The following is a 17,936-nucleotide window of genomic DNA, read 5'->3' as shown; positions in this document are numbered from 1 at the left end:
CAACGGCACTATAAAGGGGAAGTTCCATTCGGATGGCGCCCCCCTTGGGGCTGCTTTTGCTGATTTCGTGTTGATAAGACGATTCGCGCTTTTCAGTCTGTTACAGCGTGATGAATGTGCTTACTCCATTACGAACGCTAGTTTTACCAGAACGAGCGCTCCCGTCTCATAACTTGCTTCTGAGCATGCGCATTTTTTCACGTCGTTAAAGCCCGCCCACACACGACCACACACAACGTTAAAACCGTTGTGAAAAATTAGAGCATGTTCTAAATTTTTAATGCCCATTTTTTACATCGTGAAAAATGCTCTGGAGCCCACACACGATCGTTTTTAATGACCTAAAAAAAAGTCATTTTTTACAACCCGAAAAAGGTTGTGTGTACGCGGCATCACTTATGATTTGATTGCATGTGTGCAGCTTTCCGGCAGGCATGTTGGATGGGGAACTGTGTTGTGTATGGCTTTTGCAAGTTGCATGCAAAAGTGGAGCAGTCTTTAGTACATCTTTGATTACGGTAAATTATGTTTTTTTTTGGTCTGCCACTTTTTAATTATAGAGACTTTAAAATGTACTGTCACCTTGCCCATTAAGAACAAAGTGGTGGTGTCCCAGCAAAGGGCCTCTCATAATTTTCTTTATTTTCACTATACCAGGAATCCCTCACTGCTCTTTCTTTGTCCATAGTTGGTGTTGGTGACCTGCGGAAGCAGTGACGTTGCTTCCCAGGTCATGTGATGGTGCTCTTGCTGGCAATTGGCTGCAATACCCAATCACTGTCACATGGGACTATGTTGCATGCTCTTCAATATCTGGAAATGTGGGGCATTGTGGATGACTGCAGAGATTAAAGGAGCAATTATGAAGCAGGGCGGGGGACCTATTAGAGAGGAACTGTCATTGTAAGCTGGATGATTAAGGTTTTGGCATCTCTTGATTTTTCTGAATTTTGTGTTCGAGTTGCAATTTTTCTTTTATGAAGAAGGCTCCCTTCACAATCGGAAATCCTGTGTAATATTTCATAATGAGATTGCATTATGTGTTCTCCACAGTTTATTTTGTAAGCATCCAAGTATATGACAGTGATCTGGTTTCCCATATTTATTCCCCCAAAAATATGAGTATTCAGTTAGTGCAGCCAACTGACCTGTAGTAGTGTAACGTGTGCAGTACCCAATGGCACTAAGTAATATCTGCATAGTAATCTCTTGGGAAACAATGACAGTAGCTAAATCTTGTCTGTAATTGCTTTCCAAAACAGTATGGGCAAGAGCTCAAGCAGGATTCCTAAACTTAGAAAGACTAATTTTATTCTGCTAAGGGCAACTCCACAACACACAGCCTGTGTGGATATTTTCATACAAAAAAAAAAGCTGCGATTCACACACGCTTTGCCATCCATATATATGTGTTTAAATCCCATATAAGGTGCGGTTTAAAAATAAATACATTTAAGATGGTGGTTAAAGCAGACTTGCCAAATGTCACAAATAAAGAAGATTTGTTTTCCATAACACTGTACAAGGCTCTGATCATATTATATAGATAAATTCAAATTTAAAACCCCATTTCCGGGTTTTCATGGACAGCCAGCAGCACTTGTGGGTTCAGGGACTTGGCAGCAGAGAACCAGGAGTTAGTTTGGTGTGGATGTGGACATATAATGGTTTTCTGTTAAATGCACTGTCCATTGCTATATCGCTATGGACATAATAGCGTTTTGTGGTGGACAACTCTTTTCATAGAAAAAGTTTCAGTTGTGCAAAATCTATGCTAGAACTATACAATCATTGTGGATCTATGAGCTGACCAATGAGGATTGTATAGTTTGGGAGCAAAGCGAAAATCACTGGGATATTCCACAGCATGGGAGAAGAGATCCGGTAAGCAACCACTGACATCATTCAGCGCTGCAGTGCTGTGCTCTGTAAAGAAAAAGTAACACAATTTTTTTGCACCTTGGCATTGTGTGACCCACTAAACTGCATTGCAATGTGCTGCGATTTTGTGACATTCCAACAAAGCTGAAAAAAAGTGAATGTGGCCGCATCACAACGCGGATGTTGGTGTGAACAAACCTTCAAGCCTCATACACACAGATGTGGCACTTTAAATACAGAAATTTGAATCCTTCTTCAGCCGCATATCTTAGGAGGCTGTGAATTGTTTTGTGAGGTGAGAAGTCTTGTCTATAGAGTTGTCACCAGCTCTGTGCCAACTGCTAATACAACCACAATAGTAATGTTGAAGGTGAAAAACATTTGAATTGTAATCTCCAATCTCCAATAAAGAGCGTCAGGAATAATATTCCAGGAATGTCATGAAGAGAGCAGGTACAAATACATGTGTGCAAATTGCCTACATAGTTAAATAAATGTTAAAAAAAATCAAAAACCGCTTGTCTGCAAATCCTATTGCTTACAAAAATGTCCCAGAAATTAGTCAGGCTATCAACAACTAAACCTGGGTAGGTTTACAGGTGTCCAAAAGATACACATGGGGGGAGGGGTAAGACCACACAAATCGGGAAGTGGGAGAGGAAGGGAAGGGGTATAATGGTGGATTGGGGGGGGGGGGGGAGGGTGTTTGCCTTCAGGAAAATGTGTGCATTGACGTAAGTGTTTATATAAACAAGAATTATTGTTTAAATAGTGTGTATGTGTGTGAATGAAGGGTATAATCCTTATAATTTGAATGCAAGACCCTCCAAGTGTTATCTGGTTAGACCTTATGAAGTTGCTGCTTGATAGAGCTTAATTGTTTGTTTGTATGGCTTCAACGTTTATCCAGATGAAGAGTCCAAGAGTGGGGTCTAGAGCAATATTAAAATCTCCAATTTATTAGTAATGTACTCTTAAAGTTAAGTAGGGTAGAGATGATTGGTTTAAGGAGAATATATTACTTTGGTTGGGGTTAGCAGACCATGGCAAGTATCCCATGCCTATCCACCTTAGAATCTATCTCCATAAAGGGGATTTGTCTGCTTATCGCAATGGCATCACCTGTCAAGCAATTGCAATCTGTATATATATATATGGAGCAACTGAGGGTGATGTGTAGATGTGAGGCCTAAATTAGACTCTAGAGTAAGGGGGGAGTTTCCTTGTAAAAAGACAATATGCACTGGTTGGTGTTTCAGCTCTCTACATAACACTAGGTTACATCATCATAGTCATGGACATCATGGACAAATACACAAAGAGTTTTGAGAATATAATAAAACTGGACCATGCGTGGCTTATGTGGGGCCGGAGTTAAAGTGGTTCCAAAAGCTCCAGATTTTTTTTTACCTTCATGCATTCTATGCATGAAGGTTAAATACCTCTGTGAACCAGCCCCCCTAATACTTACCTGAGCTCCATCTTGATCCAGCAATGTGCACAAGAATCTCAGCTCTCTGGGGACCCTCACTCATCATTGGCTGAGGCAGCAGCAAGAGCCGTTGGCTTCCGCAGCTGTCAATCACAGCCAATGAGGAAAGCAATGGGAGCGGGCCAGGCCGCCGCTCTGTGTGTGTGTGTGTGTGAATGGACACGCAGAGCAGCGGCTCAGGAGCGTGGCCCCATGACAGGTTGCCTGCAGGAGGGAGGAGCCAGGGGTTCCAGCTCAGGACCCCAAGGAGGATCCAGGCTGCTCTGTGCAAAACTACTGCACCGAGCCGGTGAGTATGGGATGTATGTTATTAAAAAAAAACTAAAAAAAAACAAGCCTTTAGTATCACTTTAAAGTTACAGGGAGAATAACGAGACCGAAGTTGGGAGGAGGGGTACATAGAAGTTAGTCATAATTATGATGTTCTACGGTTTACACATTTCTAACAGTGTGCCGTGTGCCGTGTGCCATTACAGCACCAGCCAATTTATGGGGGTCATTGCTTACGATGGGGTGGTTGCAGCCAAATTCTTCCCATTTTTAGATGTTAATATTTCAAAGAGCGTGTAGTGTGAGCAAGGGTACTCTGGTGTAAAACAGTCAGATAGTGGTCTGTCCAATAAAATATGAAACAGAGAAAGTAAAGGGTAGATCCTGCATGACCACAAGGGTAGTTGGGGGTCACCAGTAGGGTGCTTTTTCTTGATGACTTGTTACCTGATGAATGCTGTGGTAGTGTAAAGGATGGGATGTCTTCTTGGTAGCCAGGTAGTTTGGGTTGTATTTGGTCTTGTGTGGCGAAAATGGCTGGGAGGTCCGCTGAGTGTTGCTATCTGCCATTCCTACATGCAATTAAGGAGGCAGAGAAGTTGGTTGGTATCTTAGGCCTCATGTACACTGCTGCTTCTACGGACATTTAGGAGCAGTTGAGCATTTTTTTCAACTGCTCCTGAACTCTCCTCTGTTATCTTATCAGTACGTAGGGTCGTTTTACAGTAGTGTCTAGGCAATTGAGTTTAGAGCCTTTTTTTTGGAACGCAAAAAATGGGTTCAGAAGCTGAGTTTAGAGGCATTTCAAGCGCCAAATGCATCTAAACGAGGTAACTCTTGTTTAGCTGCATTGCGTTTACAGGCATTTTTCATTTAATTTTAAACCCAGAAAAACACTGCCAAACGTTGCATTGTAAACGCGGCAAAACTGACATTTTGAACGTGGGTTACTATCTGTCAAGTTAAATCGTTCAGGAGATGTTGTAAAAACGTCCCGTGTACGTGAAGCCTAACAATATTGAATATTGGTGCTTCTAGGCATTATCAGAGAGATTTCCAGCAGTTGAGGTTCAGGAATTCTTTTATAAAAATTTATGTTGAAAATATTACGGTATACAACACTGTACAAACACTTAGATTACCATGTTTTAAATCTGAAGGATATATTTTTTACTCTACATACAATTTTCACTGAATCATCTAATTTCCAAGCATCCCCACTGCAAAAAAAATATTTTCTTCCAATAATGTTTTCAATAGTACTCAGTTACAGTGATTAAATATGGAAAAACTCTAGTTTTATGGTAATCGCACAAATGACAAAGATTATTAATAGTCAAAACAGGAAGAAATGCAAAGCTTAATTGTCATGAGACTGTAGTCATCTATGACACTTTTTAAATACATATTTATTGGTTTATTACAGATTAAACCTAGATATGTTTTTTTTTTTAATAAATTCATCTAGCTCCTGGCAAACTCAGGAAGAACGTAAAAACGATTAGGTAAAGATAGCAGACCTAAAAGCACCTGGCCCAGATGGCACACATCCAAGAATGCTTTAGAAGCTTAAACCAAAAATAGAAAATATTTTTAGCCTGCAAGAACTCAAATTTTCTTAGCCTCAATATTGGTGGAAAGCAGATGTAGTGCCATCATTGCACAGATTACAATACTGCAGTGTAGGGTAGGATCTGCATGTATATTTTTAATTAAGCTTAACCTGCATATTTTTCTGTTTTCAATAGTATGTACTCAGTATTCAACAATTTACAGGTGACTAAACATAGGAAAAGTGATGGTATGTAATCTTTCTGTTCTATTCAATATACCATTTATAACATGTTTAGGAGCCCCTGCAAGCTACAAGGTCATTGTGCAACATAACAATTCAAGTAATTTGTTTCAGCATTTGTAATATGCACTAGAAGTAATGATTCCAGGGATATCTCATCTTAGGACTGGGTATTGGATAGCAACTTGGAAACGGTATAACCTCTGTGGTGGACAACTAGGAGGCAAGAATTGGACTAACTTACATACTTTCTCATTTAATTACTGTAATGGAAGGGCCCGTGGAATCCAGAAGCTCTTAGAAAGCACGAGCCAGAAATTAATGGACATGCAGAATATGTCTTGGACTGCAGCCCACCTGTCTGGTGTGATGTAAATGAATCTAGGATGGCTTCTAAGGATCTTTCATTGTGGCTTGTGCTAATTGACCCTGTATTGTGTGAAGGAGTCCTGTGCTAATGTGTATTGCAAGTTAACAGACAGCCTAAAGGTCAGGTGTATGAGTCATCAGCTGTAGTTAATTAGATCATGTAAATTAGGTCAGAGTGGGAGTCAGGATGTCTACTAAAAGATGTGTATTGGGGCTCATTAGGTAAGCATTGTATGATGTTGTAGGTGGAGTTGGGTCATTTGTTCATTTGGTTACTGCAGTATTCTTATTGTATATAAGAGCTGTATTTCTCATCAAAGGATCTCTTTCCTGTTGAACCTCAAACAGAGCTGTGTGTCTCGTTATTGGGGTTCGTTTGCCTCATTGTGGAGTGTCAGTAGCTGTCTTGTGTTTGGGAATGGAATATCCTATACAGTTTTAACCCCTGTCCCATTTGGGGTGCTGTTACAATTACCATGTTATTTTGGTTATTTATCATATACAGTTTTGTAGGAAGAGTTTAATTACTAGAACAATGAGCATGTCTTGATGCACGTGAAGTGTGCGAAACGCGTCTTCCCAGCATTCTAATTCCTGTCGTTTTTGGGATGTCCAAATAAAAACGATTTTGATCTACAGTGGTGTGCAGCCATTTCTTCTATATTCATTATGTGCAGAGGCGAGCCGAGGAGCACCTACTAGTCTCACCTGGAGCAGCGAGTGTGTCTTTTTCCATCACAAAGGGTAGCAGCCAACAAGGGCCTTATATCATTTTCACTAAACTAAGCTGGCGAAAGCTGAAATCTGTTTAGTTCAGTGGATTACGGCACGGCTGGAAAAGGTATGCTAGGTCACCATAGCGACTGAAAAAAGTCCACTGTGCGTGGGATATCCTGCCTATAAGCTCCTTCAATTGTGGTGGGGGGAAAACTGTGCACACTGCTAGGAAGTTGGTCCTGGCTACCTTTTTGTGCTCTGCATCATCAAGGTTTTCGATTTACCATTAGTGATATATATAGTCCCTAACATATGCAAGATTGTTTTTGAGTTGTCTGGCTGTACATATTTCTACTTGTGTACCTTATGACTGCATATTGTTGGTTTGACTCGCACTTACTGTTTTGTAACGTCATGTGTTAAATCAGTAAAAATTATTTGCCAACAAAAAAAATATATATTTTTTTTATATAATATATATTTTTTTTTTCATAAAGAAATTTATCATACTCAGAACCAAATATAGGTGAATGATGGCAATATACTAGCCATGGAATACTGCTGGAGTGGGCTAAGAAGTAACAGGCATACCATTTTTAGTCTATGAATTCATATTTATCGTAAAAACAGGAAACAAGCATTAAATCAGTAATAAAGCACTGTTATTAGAATCCTCTCCTCACTGTTAAAACATATCTTTTACTTGGGCTTCAGTCAAATGCAGGAAACAAAGCACAGCATGCATACAGGATTCCAACTGGTCTAAAGCAAAGTGCTGCTTTTCGTACAGGAGTTGGAATTATTGCATTTTTAGGTTATTGTCCTTATTAAGAAGCACTATTTCTTCCAGACTGAAAATTTTCATTATTAAGAAGTACCTTTTTCTTCCAGACTGTGACATGGTGAATGGTGGTATTTTTGATATACTGTATGTTTACAATATAGCATATACAGTAACATATAAAATAATGCCTTGAAGGGGATAGTAAACAAAGTAGACCCAGCACTTCCAGAGATGGCAGCTTTCATGTATTTTGTAAATGTCTGCTAAAAGCATAACTGCATCCATTTTTTTATTTTTTATTTTAGTTCCAACAGGAAGTTGAGGGAAATCTCAGTAATAATAAAATCCTGACTGAAGCATTAGCCTTAACCACTCTGTCCAAGACAAAACTGTTTGGCAGGAGTTGGATGTTACTTGCTTGGTTGCGGCAGGAATATTGAGTATGATGGTATCAGGACACCACTTTAAGAGACCTGTAACTGTCTAACTGCCTGGCCACCTCACATAACATCAGCACATTCTGAACCTTGTATGAACTCCTATTGCTCCATCTGTGAGTTGTAACCACAGGTAAGGTGTTTTCTCCAAGTGCGATGCAGAATTTTTGCAAGAGCTAGAACGTAGTTGGGCACAGTAGGCTTAGCAGGACATTGCACAACAGTTTCTGCAACTCTAAAGGCGATTTAAACCCAAGAACAAAAATTCAATATTTTGCAGCTTACAGTCTTTAGATTTACTGGCTGCATTCAATCTTAAAGGGTTTGTAAAGGTAAAAGTTTTTTTACCTTAATGCATCCTATGCATTAAGGTAAAAAAACATCTGACAGCACCGCCCCCCCCCCCCCCGAGCCCCCGTTTTACTTACCTCACCGTTCGAAAGTCCCGGGCGCGTGCTTGTCATCCTGCTCGGTTCCCAGCCTGGCCGTTGATTGGCTGGGCGGATTGATAGCAGCGCAGCCATTGGCTGGCGCTGCTGTCAATCACAGCGGATGACGCGGCGCGCCGGGGGGGCGGGGCCGAGTGATACAGTCGGCGGCTATGGCCGCTGCTGTATCACGGGAGCGCGCTCGCAAAAGCTTTCCACCATGCGAGGGAGCTCGCATGAACGTGGAAAGCTTTTGCGAGGAGGAGCCGAGACAGCCACCGAGGGACCCCAGAAGACACGGATCCGGGTCACTCTGTGCAAAACGATCTGCACAGTGGAGGTAAGTATAACATGTATGTTACTTAAAAAAAAAAAAAAATTGTACCTTTAGTGTTCCTTTAACTTGAAAAAATATATATATATTTTTTATTATTATTATTATTATTATTATTATTATTTTTATTTTTTTTTACAAATAAGCAAATACAGGAAATATGTGATGCTCATGACAGAAATGCAGTGTCCTTGTCATTTTCTGTGAGATGCATTGAAGAATATTTTTTTCTTTTCAAGCTACCTTCTGTAAACTATCCATTGCCCTGCCCTCCATGTAAAGGAGATGAAGAGATATGGACAGGTTTGTGGTCCCTATCAGGAGAGCAGTCTACATTGACAACCATAACTCCCTCCTTAGATAAATGGAGAGGTGGTTTAGACACCCAGGGACTGGAAATATGGTGTTTGCAGGATTACCAGGTAAAAATAAAGCAAAAGAAGCATGAACAATACAGCCACCACACAAAGGACTAGTAAGCTGCAATATATCAAGTGTTCTCATAGAATGGAAACCATTAGTTTAGCATTTGGAAATGTTTGTTTGAGCTGGATTGGCATTGTTACGATGCGTTAATGCACAACGTGTAAAGTCAACCTATTCATTTTACGTGGGCTGTCAAAACACTGCAATGCAAGTTATGACCAATCAATTATTTTTTTTCCTATGCGTGCACCACAAGGCACAGATTGTTCACAATTGTATGTTCAGGTGTCATTCTGAATGAATGGAAGAGGAATGCAATATACCTACTGTATACCTGTGTATATTTTGCAGTAATGCAAAAGCCAAGCATTACTGAGAATAAATATGAACCTCTCTGTAACGGTATGGCCTGTGGGACCCAGAGGCTCTTGAAGGATACGGGGTACTCCTGTGTCAGCTTCACCAATGACTCTTGTGTCTAAGGTCATCCTATGTCCACTAGGGGCATAGGATGACTGAGAACTGATATCATGGATTACATGAGATGAGACGGTAATGATAATTCATGTATTGCAGGATATCTGGAAATATTACAAGTTCATTCTGAACACAACAGGTTAATAGAGTGTCTCCTTCAATGTGGAATATAGACTGTTAAGATGTTAGTTGATGTTAATCACCTCCAGCTACCTAGCTGTAGTAATGAAAGCTTGCTGTGATTGCATTCTATTGTCTATTGTGTTAATTAAACCTGGCTCTTAAGATATTTCATGGTGCTATGCTAACTAACCCTGTATTGTGTGAAAGTTCTATTGATGCTAATATGTGTTGTGAGTTAACACACTCTAAAGGTCAGACGTCTGACTCATGTTCACTAAAGGAATGTGTATTGTGTAGCAGGTGAGAATAGCTTATCGCAGAGTCAGAAAGTCTGTCTAAGATGTGGATTGAGGGGGACTCGTTGGCACCCATTGTGTGATGTTGTGGGTGGAGTGTGTCTTTGTCCCTTTGATTCCTGCAGCATGCTTTCTAACTGTATAAAAGAAACCTGAGTTTACCATTAAAGTGTCATTCTGTTTGGAACCAGAGAACAGAGCCGTGTCTCGTTATTCTGGGGAAAATCCAATGAGTCCTGTCTGCTGGATTGTGGAGTGTCGGAAGCTGTCTTGGGTTGGTGGAATGGAATATCGTAACGGCGATAACCCCTGACCGTTACACTCTCCTAATAGTTCCATTATGTAAAGGGACTCTTTTGTGAATCTAGTTGCAAAACTTTCTAAGTTGACTTAGAACCTCAACGTGGACTTGATATTCTAAACGAAATATCGGCAATATTAAAATAATAGTATATCTTTATCAAACATGTAGAGAAAATGGAAACCGATGTAGCTAAAAAAATGATTTTGATGTAACCCTTTTATGAAAATAGTTGGAAAGGCATGATTTTTCAAGAAATCCCCTTATTTGAAGAAATTTTATGAAGATCTTTGGGAAAAAAAACTTTAAGGCCCTTGACCAGGAAATTGATTACATTTTTAAAATGGCACATTTTTTTTTTTTACTATCTGTTTTTTTAAACAAGGAATAGATCTTCTACATCAGGAAATGGACAACAAACAAAATATGAGTCCATATAAGTTTAAAAGAGAACTTTTTAAAAATCTAAGCATAAATTAAATGCTAAAATACTCTAGCCTAGTCTCTATGGTTCCTGAAGAGAAGTTCACTATCTTTATGCTAGAGATCATTCTGATCCATCAGATGACTCAAAGCCCAGCTAAAAAGCAAAAACGTATATTACAGATAAAGTGAGCAAGCTTCCAAGTGTAAAAGTCTTTTCTCTTCTGTCTCCGTTATTTTTACACTCCTTTCCTCCATGGGGGTCACCTGGGAAAGGAAGTGTGGGAAAATAGCACAAATAAAGTTATTGACAAAAATTAAGATCTAATGGACAGAAAACTTGCAATCACGTTTTAGACTCCTCCTTCAATGTCCCAACTTCCTTGAATCCATGAGTGTTGTAACATGCACATTTTTACCTTCCCTGCTAGTTTTTACCACACCTCTAATGCTTCCTACACATGGTTTGAGCTGAAAGGCTGCTCATCAGAGAAATGGGCCAATAGGAATATGTGGGTGTAGTGTAATACATAGCATAATAAACATCACAAAACGATAGTCCAGTGCTAAGATAAATAAACAGTATGTGCAATACAAATATATCAAACTATTTTGTGTCACCACAAATTGAAAAAATAAAACTAAGTCCAAATGTGAAGCCAAAAACTGAATTCAGTTGTTCTTCGATTTGTGAGGGAAATGGCAGATGTGGATACCAAACGCCACCAAACTTCTTAGGCTCCGTGTATATGGAATGCTTTTACAACTGCTCCTAAATGATTAAATTAGCCGCGTTTTGCCACGTTTGCTTTTCGAAGCGTTTCAATAAAAAAAAATATATAAACAAAACGTGGGGTTACAGCGTTTAGCTGCGTTTGGTGTCTGAAACGTGGAAATCTTCTGCGCCTGAACCCATTTTTTTGCTTTCAAAGAAACGCTGTTAAACGCAACTGCCTAAAAACGGCAATAAACAAGACTGTGTACATGGTCACATATGATAACATTGAATATATTCAGGGGCAGTTGAAAAAAGCATCCAACTGCCTCTGAACGTACGTTTAGCAGCATCCCGTGTACATGGTGGCCTGAAAGATAAACCATACATCACCTTGGTGTGCAACAAAGGGAGGCTTACCAGAATCATATGACCCCCCCATTAAGAGTGGTCAACCAGCACTTGTGTATTAATCCAAGGTATCTAGCTTTCCTCAAAACCACATGTCAAAGGATGGTACTGCTGCATTTTAATAGATTGATGTGCATATATACTCAGTTGGACGTAGTATCATGAAAAAGACACTCTCCATAGTGTAAAACATAGGTTTTATGTGGTAAATGCACTTACAATGAAGAGATGGCAACCAAGCACTTCATATCATATAAACAACTTATTCCAGAATCCACAATGGCCATGGTGGGATTGTATATGCGTATTGGTGTGTGTTCTCTGCCCTACTTGTTTTGTCAACGATGACGTCATCAAGAGCAACAAGCTGGAAAGGAGACCTGGAACGCTGGAGAGGACATTTAAAGTTATGTGCCTATATTTTTTTAGTGTTGTAGTGTTATCTATTCCATTGGAGTGCTAACGGGTTAACTTTAAGGCCCCTTTCACATGTCCGTTCCGCCTGTCCGTTCATTACAAGTCCGTTAACGGACTTGTAATGAATCCCTATGGGAACGCGTCCGTTAGCGGATGGAGCATCCACTAGCGTCCGCGTCCGTCGGGATCCGGTTTTCGGACAGAGGAAAACACTATTTTTCTTCCGTCCGGCGGAACGGAACTGATGCAGACGGACACACGGTCTGTCTGCATCCGGTTCCCCATAGGGCAGAGCGGAGCTGAGACAGGGCGGTCCCTGCACTGTGTGTGGGGACCGCCCTATCCGCCGAGAGCTCAGCGGGGATCCCCGCTGAGCCGACGGAGCGGAAAAAGAAACTGACAGGAAACTGACAGGACGTGTGAAAGAGCCCTTAAAAAAGGTCTGCATGTTTCAAGGATCCACTTCATCACTGGATTTAGGGGATTTGAGTGATCCAAAAGAAGGGTTATAACTGGATGTGACCAGTTATTATTTTGAGATTATAATGCAGCATTTGGTGGGATGGCCCATCTGATCCTTTTATACTGTGACAGGAAGTCAGGTAAATCTGTGGGTGTTGTCACAGACGGAACATACATTTCTGCCTTCTTTAGACAATGCACCAATCATTATTGGGCGTCGGCTGCAGAAATACCCAGGAAGGCTAAGGGCCGTTGGAAGACTCCAGCTGTTCAGAGTAAGGCAATTAAAGGCCTCTATAAGAAGTCCAAAAGATTACCACTAATTGGCTGCAACATCCTGAGTCTGTGTGAGTAGGAGAGCAGTGCCAGAAAGCCTTGTGTAAAGGTGAGAAGAGGATTGATTTTTCTGTGTGATAAAAATCAAAAGACTATTGTTGTGTGCTGTATGACCAGCTCTGTCTACCCAGCAGTAGGCTGTGTTAGACTTCATAGATAGGTTCCTGTGTGCAAGGTAGACGCCCAGAGTGGCTAGGATTTATTTTATGTTTGATTTTGTTAATGCTGTTTGAATGCTTGCAATTGTTTTCCAGCAAGATGGAAAAATAAACCAGAAACGTTGTTTTCAACCGTCTTCGACTGCCAGTCTGTAGAAATTCAGTGTGTGGTGAACCCATCCAAGGGGTCACACACCCCGCTACCGAGCTAACCCCTCACAATACTGAGATTACTTCTTTGTGGGTGTGCAGGTTCTACGTACCTGCACACATGCCTAATTTCCAAACTTCTTTTCAAATTTCTGTTGTTTACACAGCAAATGAAGCGTAGAGCATTTTGTATCCCCGTTACCAGACAAAATAGTTATTTTTCAGTCTGGGGTTATTCATTTGAAAGATTTTGCTAGAGTCAAACCAGATGACTTGATGTGCTCATACAAGCAGCATTCTTAACCATCAGATGAAAAGAATCTTAAAGCTTCTTAATAATGTAATCATCTTCATTAGGCAGCTTCAGTCGCCATTAAGCAGGTTATTTGATTTCCTGTAGGCAGAAAATGTATACTGGGCTATGCATGGGTCATCTAAAATGGAATTGTAACAAAAAAATGCTGTGCTGCAATGTTTTAAACATGGTAACACAATAAAAGGAAAATAAATTAAATGGAATTCATTAAATTAAAGGCATGGTGCACAGCTGGCAATAAGAGTAAGAAATGTGTTCCCTGCTTGTGGAAGGAGATTAAATTGTTGCGACTTCCGGACACAGACTGACTAGAAAGGATGCTACAAAGCTTGTAATTGCCAACATTTTAAAATTATTTTCAGAGACACTCTGCACTGAGTGGTTATGACATATGATTCTGTCTCAGTACCTAAGAGCTTTACCAATCTATGGCACATCTCTAGCATTGGAAAGAATGTATTTTTTACTATTTAAAGCAACCCTGTCTCTACAGCATGGGTGCTCAACCTGTGGCCCTACAGCTGTTGTGGAACAACTCGTACAATGAGGCATTGCAAGGCTGACGAGTACAAGCCTGGCTCCCAAAAGCAGAGGCCCCTACAGCATGGGTGCTCAACCTGTGGCCCTACAGCTGTTGTGGAACAACTCGTACAATGAGGCATTGCAAGGCTGATGAGTACAAGCATGGCTCCCAAAAGCAGAGGCCCCTACAGCATGGGTGCTCAACCTGTGGCCCTACAGCTGTTGTGGAATAACTCGTACAATGAGGCATTGCAAGGCTGACGAGTACAAGCATGGCTCCCAAAAGCAGAGGCATGATGGGACTTGTAGTTTCACAACAGCTGGAGGGCCACCGGTTGACCACCCATGCTCTACAACTTAGAAATTAAACCAAAAGCAGCCTGTAAAAGAAGATTAGTCTGGTGGGTAATCTCTGTTCCTTATGACCACTGCTGATGTCCAATACCACCAGTTTTGTTGGCCATCACATCCCCTGCTGCATTTTTGGGTTCTATCATAGAGGTCTGTAGTGACATAGTAGACATGTTTAATGATGAGGCTTAGTTAACGATGGTGTCTGGGAAAGATCTGGTTCAGAACAAAGCAGGCTTGGATGAGGTTTGTTTTATAAAAATATTCATAGGTATTCAGAAACAGGATATATTTGAATTTTCTTTTATTTCTGCTTAAACTCCAAGGGTACTTTAAACAAAGGGCAACCTTTTTGTGTATCTAAAGGTAAATCCTTTACCTTGCAGAGATTTCCTCTCACTTTCTGGCTATGAGATAGGAAGGGAAGGGAAGTCTACCCAACGTGACATAGATGGCAAAAGAAACTGAGGGGGGTTCAAGATAAAATCTCAAATCATCCAAATAATATCCAAAATTTGAATATATTTCTGCTTTAATATATTAGATTTTTTTTTATTATTATTTAAAATGAGCTTTTACATGATGCTTGTTTCCTAGTATCATGCATTTACCTTTTCATACAAATCTATGTGTAATATCTTGTGGTCCATTTGATCACAGCATTCCTGGCAGATCTAAATATGAATTTCTTCCCCTCCTGTTGCCAAGTGCAGAATCCAAACTGAATCTCTGCCAGCCGTAGCCGAGCCTTCTGTTGGTTTACTCTTGTTTCTACAGTGACAGTCCAGGCACGGGCAGGAACTAATCATATCCGAGGTTAAGATGTTAAAATATTAAATAGCACATTGATTTAAAAAGGGTAGCAAGAGTGCGTCAAACACACTTCTTCTTTTAGTTCAGTGTTATCTTGGCTGTTACTAGGATTTTGTTATTGTTGTAGCTGTTTTTACAATTACGGGTGTTATTTTTAGTGTCCTATGGTTAGATACAGACTAAATCTCCTCAAGAGTGTAATTTAAGGGAATCGGAAGCAGGTAAAAATGGTAAACAAAAGGATTTTATGAAGTAATGTCTGCGTTGTAATTATAATATTAAGGAAAAGAATTTGCTAGGCACAAAGACACGCATTTAGAAATCAGACAGATTCCAGCTTGTATCAATTTAGCACTGTCATACAAGTGAAAAATCATTTCTGGCAGGTGTGTCCAAGTTGTAATATATGAGCACCTTGGAAAGTATAGAATGTAATCGCCAATTTTATGGCAAACAGGAGGCTCATATTATGCTATAATCTTTCTTTACTGTCATCCAGCAGCAAGAGAGTTAATGAAAAGAAAAAACGTTACACAGATAGGTATACAGATGAACATAGGTAGACTGTCCAATCAGGTAACAGGAGTATATAAAGGTGAGGTACAGGTGATATTCTTCCTCTTTCTTGCTGCTCCAGCCAGATAAGTACATTGAAATTTTTTCCTCAGGTGCTTCTACATATATTATATATATATATTGTGACAAGGTTGCACGGAATAGCGGTAATGTAATGCAGCAAAGTCGCTGAGTTTAAGCAATAAATATGGCTTTATTGCACTCAAAAGAAATAATACAAAAACAAAATGGCCTACTTCAGCTTAGGAAGCTAACTAACAGTACGGTCCTTGACTACTGTGTACTGGAGGGGCTATTCCAGCCTCCAGTATAAAACAAATAAACAAATAATAGTCCAAATAAGGGATTGTCTGTGACAACAGACCTTGTTTCTCCAAAGAAGACAGTCTCCAACCTGTCCTGTTCAGCTCAGCATGCCTCAGGCTGAGCTCTCCCTCCTCCAGTCTCTATCAGGTGTTGTGTAATTAATAGGGAGAGAGAGGAGGTTTTCCTGTTGGCCAGGCTTAATCCTTTCTAAGACAGGGAAAGCTGATCTTTACAACCTCTCACTGACATACATGGAATCATGTACCCTGTCACAATATATAACTCATTACATATATATATATTTATATTCATTTTCTGCATAGTTTTCCCTGCAACCCTGCGCTTGTCACAGTTTGCAGGGCCGTACTTTTTATCCTTAATGGCAGTCCCAGCATTGCCCACCCCCCTTCTATTCATTATCTTCCCAGGTGGTCTCCTCACCATTCCAATACCCCCGCTTACAGCACACTCACTTGTTCTCTGACAGCCCGCGTCCCCTCACCGCGGCCGTTCGGCGGTATCCCGGCAGTCCGGGATATCGTTTCCTCACAGCTGGTGCTCAGCTGTGGCGCGGTCCCGCGCGGATTCGCGGCCCGACACGCAGTGTGTCTCCTCACAGCGCTGCTATACCGCCGTTCCCTGACAGAAAGTCCGTTCTCCTGTGTGGGTGTGTGCCTGCCACATACTAACCCTGAACCCGGTTTAGGTTCAGGGGTGTATGTTTGGCACACACAAACAAATAGTAACACATTTACACAAACAAATTTAAATAAACATATGTTTGTTCATATGGATATATGCATATAGATATATGTATATATACTTTTATATATATATATATGTATATATAGATATAGATGTATGTGTGTATATATATATATATATATATATATATATATATATATATATATATATATATATACATATATACTTACACACTTTGAACTGCAGTCAGAATATTAGTAATAAATATATATATATATATATATATATATATATATATATATAATGTTTGGGTATACGCTCATAATATATGTGCCCTCTTGCTGACATATATATTGTCTGCTGATACAAAAAAAAAAAAAAAAAATATATAGTTCTGCTGCATATATATTAATTAGTTGTTCTATTATTTTTTCTCTTTCAGAATAATTTGTCTTCAGTCAATCACATTTACTCACACCTCACTATGTCTAATAAAGATTCCACTACTGTTACCCCCTCAGATATCCCTGAGGAAAACCAGAAAATCCAATCCATAATAGATAAATCCATCCAATCTGCTATGCAGACGGCCATGCATGATTCCATTGCACAATCGGTAGTCATGGCCCTGTCTCAAAGTAAACCTCAGGTTACCCCTGAACCTTTACCTCTTACCCCATCTGACATTTATTGGTCAGCGGAGGACTCTACATCCCACATGATTCAGGGATTGAAAAAAGCGGTTAAAGTTTCTCAAAAACGACATCATATATCTCATACCGGTCCCTCCCATTCTAAAAGAATGGTCCTGATGGAGAACCAGGGTGAATCTTCTAAGCCTCCTAGTAAAGGAAAGGCTACTGTCAGTGACAAGAGGTCACACGTTATACCCTCTGCCCGGGAGGAGTTGATCTTACAATGGGTAAAAATGGCCTCAAAGAGGCAAAAACCAGACTCTTACCGTACCTCTTCCAGCAATTCTTCTTCTGATGAGGAATCTTTATCAGAAGAAGGAAGAGACTCTGAATATGAGAATGTCTCTGATGCAGAAGAAGGAATACCCTTGAAAAGGAGGAATCCGAGGATGCTATTATAGACGGCTCTGGTGATCCATATTTCGACCCAGGTCAAATTAAACATCCCCG

At 40.2% G+C, this 17,936-nt stretch overlaps 1 protein-coding gene across 4 annotated transcripts in view; it reads left to right on the top strand.

The window, feature by feature from the left end:
- The window catches only part of MARCHF3 (membrane associated ring-CH-type finger 3), a 311,466-nt gene that overhangs the window by 82,234 nt on the left and 211,296 nt on the right, over positions 1-17,936 (top strand). The gene's annotated exons all lie outside the window — the stretch shown is intronic.

The sequence above is a fragment of the Rana temporaria genome, chromosome 1 (genome assembly GCF_905171775.1).
Source record: "Rana temporaria chromosome 1, aRanTem1.1, whole genome shotgun sequence".
NCBI classification, from domain to species: domain Eukaryota; kingdom Metazoa; phylum Chordata; class Amphibia; order Anura; family Ranidae; genus Rana; species Rana temporaria.
The sequence above is the reverse complement of the archived record's forward strand: the minus strand, read 5'-3'. Positions and strand labels throughout refer to the sequence as shown.